Genomic DNA, 6,000 nt, shown 5'->3' with positions numbered 1-6,000 from the left:
TTGGCCATAGACATGGGGGCTCGATCCCTCACGTGTAGAACCGACTCCCAGCTGGTCGTCGGACAAATGACGGGTGAGTTCCAGGTCAAAGACGACCAGCTGTTGAGATATTTTCACAAAGCCAGCACAATGGCCAAGAGTTTTCAACCTTTCGTAATCAAGCACATCCCGCGAGAAGAGAACTCCCGGGCGGACATGCTGTCTAAGCTTAGCACCGGTAAAGAAAAAGGACAACTGACCACCGTCATTCGCCAGGTCTTGACGGAGCCGTCGGTGGAGTGCATGGCGTTGGGACCACCCCCCAGCAATGACTGGCGGGTCGAAATCGTGAAGCTGATGACGGACCAGGATCAAGGGATTGGCTTGAAACCAACAGAGGCCAAACGACTGGCCCGCTACGTCAATATAGGAGGCGACTTATACCGAAGAGGTTTTTCTGTCCCCTTGCTAAAGTGCATAAGTCCAGACCAGGCGGCGTANGTGCTGAACGAACTCCATAACGGGATTTGCGGCCTGCACACGGGAGCGAGAACGTTGAAGGCGAGGGCCCTCAGGGCCGGGTATTATTGGCCCACGATGGAGAACGACGCCAAAGCTTTCACCGCAAAGTGTGAGCGGTGCCAAGCCCACGCGAATATACCACATGCCCCCCCCGCTGAATTGCGAGCTATTGTATCGCCGTGGCCGTTCGCCAAGTGGGGGATGGATATCGTCGGCCCTTTTCCCCCTGGCCAAGCACAGAAAAAATTTTTACTTGTTGCGGTGGATTATTTCACGAAGTGGGTAGAAGCAGAACCCTTAGCCACAATCACCGCCCGCCAGGTGCAAACTTTTTTCTGGAAAATAATATGTCGGTTCGGACTTCCACAGACGGTCGTCACTGATAACGGCCGGCAGTTCATTGATAAAAGATTNGAGTCGTTCTTTCAAGGNCTNGGNATCAAGCATGTCACCAGTTCGGTTGAACACCCCCAAACGAACGGCCAGGCGGAGGCGGCTAACAAGGCAATTGTGGCCGAACTCAAACGGCGATTGGGCGACAAAAAAGGAACCTGGGTGGATGNACTGCCGGAGGTTTTGTGGGCATATCGNTGCTCCCCGCACGGAACTACCGGGGAATCCCCNTTCAACTTAACTTATGGAACTGACGCCATGCTGCCAGTAGAACTTGGGGAACCGTCATTACGCAGACAGATCCAGGACTTGCAGCTNAACGAGGAAGAATTGAGGGTCGANTTGGACTCCATAGACGAACGACGGGATCGCGCCGTGTTGCACGCGGAAGCTTGCCGGCGGTTGGTAGAGCGGCGGTACAATACCAAGGTACGACCAAGGCACTTCCAAGAGGGCGATTTAGTATGGAGGAAGACCGGAGATGCCAGGAAAGAGCAGGCGCACGGAAAGTTTGCGGCAAAATGGGACGGCCCATTCCGGGTGATGGAAGATTTGCAAAACGGTGCTTACCGCCTTTCCGTCCCAGGCGGCCGGCCACTCCGGAATACTTGGAACGCCTCCCACTTGAAATTTTATTTCAGTTAAACCCACGATGTAAATACTTTTGAAGAGTGAATGAAGCCCAAGTGTTTACCTTTTACAGTTGCAAGATGACCAAGTGGTGAACGGCGTCTTCTCTCCGGAAAAGACACTGCCACTTCCAACCAAGTGGTGAACGGCGCCTTTTCTCCGGAAAAGACACTGCCACTTCCAACTAAGTGGTGAACGGCGTCTTCTCTCCGGAAAAGACACTGCCACTTTCAAGCAGGTGGTGAACGGCGTCTTTTCTCCGGAAAAGACACTGCCACTTCCAACCAAGTGGTGAACGGCGTCTTTTCTCCGGGAAAGACCCGGCCACTTCCAAGCGGGTAGTGAACGGCGAGTTCTTTTAAGAACCATCGCAACCCGCGTAATGCCCACGAATAACACGATACGTCCCGCAAAAGGGCCGCCAACGGCGAACCTTATAAAAACAAAAATCATCGCCGACCGGGCAATTATATTGCTTAAAAAGTAAAGGCTACACAACGTAACGTGAAAACAAAGAAATTTCATTATCAAAAAGAGGGCTGTACAACATATATTGTGCAAGTATGAAAGCAAAAAGCGTTTGGACCAAACGCATAATCACAACCCCCAACCCAAAAAACAACAAAAAGAGACAATAAACCGTCAACTGTTATCAGCCGGCGAACCTCCGTCATCCTCCCCGGGAATTTCCGAAAGGGGGACAAGCTTCCCCTTATGAACGTCCATCCCCAGGTCCCACTCCACAGANGTCGGGTCAAAGTTGAAGAAATAGGCGGCCTGGCGGATGGCCTTGAANAAGCCCTCTTCATGTTCCAATTGAACATCTTGGTTGAGCCGCGTGATGGTACCCGCCAGCTCCCCTTGCAGGCGGATGTTCTCGGCATGCATCTCAACCAACTCTTCATCCCGAGACGAGACCTTTTTGCCCGCTTCGGCCAAGGCGGCTCGCTGGCGGCTATTCTCTTCCTGCTCCGCCTCGTACTTCAATCCCAAATCGCTAAGTTTTTGGGTAAGAGTTTCCACTTCGGCACAGGCGTCCGCCAACTTCTTCTGCAAACCCGCCCGCTCTGCGTCACAGTTAGCGTGCTCAAAGGTGAGCGACTCCAAGCTCGCCTTCGCTTCAGCGCCCGCCTTCTTCTCGGCTATCAACTCTCGTTGAATAGCGTCCAGCCCCCGGCGGTCAGCGAACTTCTCCGCATACCACATCAGCATGGCCCCCCGGCTGCTGTGCTCCAAGGCAGCTTTGAGCAACTGTTGTTCTGAGAGCTGCTCAACGATTTCGCGCTGCGCAGAGCTCATCCGGAAGTCCAGCCGGTCGCTCACGCCGAAAGCTGGGTCCATAAGACCGCCAGGAAGAGGTTGGGGAGTACGCTCCCGCCTGCTTCTCTTTGAGGANGACCTTTCACCCTCCTTAGACCTCCTTTTCTTCTTTCGAGAAGCATCGGCGCGGGAGGGTTCGGAGGGACCGGCCGCGGTCTTCTCAGCGTCAGCTACGGTCACCTGGGGAACTGACCCAGCGGGAGGGTCAACAAGAGTAACCTCGTCGGGAGCTGGACCACCGCCGGTAAGCGGAATGGCCACGGGAGTGGAATCCACGCTCGGCCCTCGGCGAACGACCTTGAGAGTAGGTTTGGGGGGCGGAATCTTCACATCACCGCCCAGACGAGGATCCTTCTTCTGGGCCGGAGGGATATACTTCGTCTTACGGGGGCCGGGGAACGACATAGCACCTGCAAGGAAAGAGAGTAAAATCAGCCAGAACGAAACATAAACATAACGATACAAAACAATAAAATCGTACCAAACGCCACGTTACTAAAATCCTCGTGGCATAGGCATTCAACCAGCTTGCGGGCGGGGAGGCGACGGGGGAGATCGTTAATAAGCNTTACNGCNTCACGCTCAGATGNAGTCAAATCNCACGCCGGCACCGACTTTATTTGGGCCGGCTCCTCGGTCCAGTAAAAAGGAAACAGGGGTTCACCGGAGGGGTCCACAAATTCCTTCCGGCCGCCTTCTTTTATTATTATTTTAAAGAACTTGTGCTTAAAGTCCTTNAAAGAATCCGCATAGTTTTGAAACAANCCCTGTTGGATGGACCTCAACGACACCCAACCTCGCGTCGTGACCGGCCGAACNTGGAAGTAATGAAAGAAGACAGATGTTGAAAGCTCGACGCCTAAAGCCGTGCATANCACCACGAACGCCTGAATACAGGCCCAGCTGTTCGGATGCAATTGGGCGGGGGCGACATTCATTCTCTTCAGGACGGCAGCCTGGAACCGAGTAAATGGGATCCGCACCATCATGCGACGGAACAAATAGGTATAAACGAAAAAGAAATCCTCGGAGCTCGTCCCTTTCCCGTGNCACACCCGTTCGTTGGGATAACACACGCNAATCCGAAAAAGTTGNGCGTCCGCCTCATCACGAGCTATGAAGGACTGGTTGGCCCACTCCAAGAGGACTCCCCGGTTCTGAAACTCGGATTCATAGGTTCCCACGTCATGGGGGGCCCAGTCATACCCCCTTATTACTGGCCATCCTCCGGCCGGCATGGGACGGATGGGTTCAAGCTGCACGCCTCCCTCTAAGAGATAGAGAGCCGTCCCGTGTATGATTCGGTCTGCTGGCTGTCCGGCATCTGACTGTTCGGCCCTCGAAGATGATCCCGAGCTGNGCGAACTCCCGCTCCCGCTCCTGCTTGACGAGTCCCCGCCATCCCCACCCGCCGAACCAGAAGACGATATGGTAATTGCCATTTATTTTTACCTGGTTGGAAAAGAAATGCCGAGCGGCTGCTGAGGAAAGAGTGAGTAAAAGGTAAGTCTGAAGCAGTCAAACAACTCCTATTTATAGCCGAAATATTCGTAACTGCCAAACACATCGCACCGTTCGTTTCAAACATCATCAAGGGTCTGGATCGCGCGACTGTTCCATTCCCCCGTAACGTCTCCAATACCAATCTCACACGTGGCACTCCATTTTTAAATTTCCCGCTCAAAGTTTTCCCCCCTTCTATTTCCAATAACGCCCTCGCTGGTCCACAGATGATACGACACACTCCCATACAGACAGGCACCGCTTATAAACCCTACGACTTTCTGTCTAGGGCTTGGGGGGCCTGATGTACTGGGGACTACCGACCGGTCCTAGTCAATGCCGGACGGAAGACCCCCGCTATCCGACGTTATCTGTTATAGACGAAGCCGACGGTAGAAAAAGGATCCCCCGAACGGGCCTGACGTCTAGCGCTCAAGCTTTGTGAAAATCTGCTTTCCGACATCTACCAACAGCTAAAGACTACCGGCCGGTTGCACAATGACCGGACGACCAGATACGAAATCCACCCGTAGAATGAGACTTAAGGAGGAGCACACGGTCGGCAGAACGACCGGACGGTCACGATCAACAAAAGGTTAAGGTAAATATGGAAAGATTAGCATAATCCAGTGTTTTAGATGGTTGGGCCATAATTGGGCCTTAATTAAGGTAATCTTAATACCAGGCCCATGTCCACCACTATAAATACAAGTCAAAGGTCACAGGTAGGTGGATTCATTGATTGCACATTTAATACTGACTTAATATTCCCGATCGGGTGACAAAACTGACTTAAGCATCGGAGTGCCTTTAGCAGGTACCCTGCGGGAACACAGGAGCACAGGGGAGCACAGGAGAATCTGGACAGGAAATTGAGTTAGAAATTGTGTAGGTGATTTAGATCTCGGCCCTATACCGGAACATATATCCTCGGTGAACCTCCTCCTTGATAGACCCAACAGTGGTATCAGAGCCACTGTTAAGATGAACGGCGGTGGTTGGATGGGAATGCTTCCGCTGGAGGGGGGGTGTACCAATGTAGAAGGGACTCACCCTTGAGGAGGAGAGATGAAAGATCCATTAACCCATTGTGGCAAATCTCCACTTCCATTTAAGAAGCTAATATTGAATATTTTTATATTTGTTTATATCCAAATCTTCAACTTCTTTTGGTTTATATTGATTCGACCATTTTGTCTAAGTCAATTTCTTCCCTTCACTTCCACAACTTCATAAAAAAGTTCTTTGAATTTATTGGAAAAAAAAAAAACCTACTTCGACATTCATGTTAAAAATACATGCATTCACGGTAAAAATAAAGCAATATGTTAAAAATACATGTTGGCAGTTTCAGTGTAAAATCCCAGCTAACTTTTTCTATCTTAATTTTTTGACAGTTTTAAGGAAAAATTGTAGTTAAGTTTAATTTATTTCTTTTTCAAAAAAATACATTTTCAAGGGTTTCTTTATCAAACTCTTGGTAAGTGTCCAAATATTTGGTATCCAAGTTTACTCTATGTGAAAAACTTATCCTTCCAAATAAACGAAGAGAAATCCTACAAAGAAATCAAAGAACTCTAAAAAAAATAATTTATAAAAAATTATGTGTTTTAAAATTATGAAATTCATTCATAACAAAATTATTTATATTAA

This window comes from Vigna radiata, chromosome 2 (genome assembly GCF_000741045.1).
Source record: "Vigna radiata var. radiata cultivar VC1973A chromosome 2, Vradiata_ver6, whole genome shotgun sequence".
Taxonomy (NCBI): Eukaryota; Viridiplantae; Streptophyta; class Magnoliopsida; order Fabales; family Fabaceae; genus Vigna; species Vigna radiata.
This window is presented reverse-complemented; position numbering follows the sequence as displayed.